The 632-nt window shown below is 26.6% G+C and overlaps 1 long non-coding RNA gene across 1 annotated transcript in view; it reads right to left on the bottom strand.

The window, feature by feature from the left end:
• LOC107568071 (uncharacterized) overlaps nucleotides 1-632 on the bottom strand; it is a 3,324-nt gene that overhangs the window by 1,909 nt on the left and 783 nt on the right. The window lies entirely within an intron of this gene.

The following is a 632-nucleotide window of genomic DNA, read 5'->3' as shown; positions in this document are numbered from 1 at the left end:
ATCCAAATCAAGTGAGTTTATGCTTTAAACAACAACACATATCTGAGTTCAGAAAGAAATGAAATAAAAAAATGATCAAAATTCGAAAAACCAATGACAGATATTTGCTCTTGTTTTAAGAAACTCGCCTCATTTTGTTCAATTTCCCAGAAAACAAGACTTCTTATCTCTATTCTCAAGTCAGTGTATCTTTCTTGATTTAAGAATGATTAGATTTGTACTGGAACACAACACGAAACACTGAAGAAGAAATCATCACTATTTATTATTATTATTATTTACTTTATTATCCTGTTTTGCAGTGCATGCAACATTTAATGCCATGACCTAACGCATTTAAGACTTTCTGCTCAAATTTACAACTTTCTTGTGTGAATTATGACATTTTAAGAACTTTGTTGGACCCTGATAAAACTATTTTTTATATATTTTTTCTTTCTCTCTCTCAAAACTTTTTTTAACTCTAAATCATAAATGTGTTTCTCTGAACTCAAATTATACTTAATATGGTTTCATATAAAGCAAAACATTATGGTTAATATTACTGCAGTATGCTAATTAATACAATTAATCGCCTTAAGTTTTAAAACTTACATATATATACACATATACATATATATATATATATATAT

Source organism: Sinocyclocheilus grahami, unplaced genomic scaffold (assembly GCF_001515645.1).
Source record: "Sinocyclocheilus grahami isolate Dianchi unplaced genomic scaffold, SAMN03320097.WGS_v1.1 scaffold1211.1, whole genome shotgun sequence".
Lineage (NCBI taxonomy): Eukaryota > Metazoa > Chordata > Actinopteri > Cypriniformes > Cyprinidae > Sinocyclocheilus > Sinocyclocheilus grahami.
This window is presented reverse-complemented; position numbering and strand designations above follow the sequence as displayed.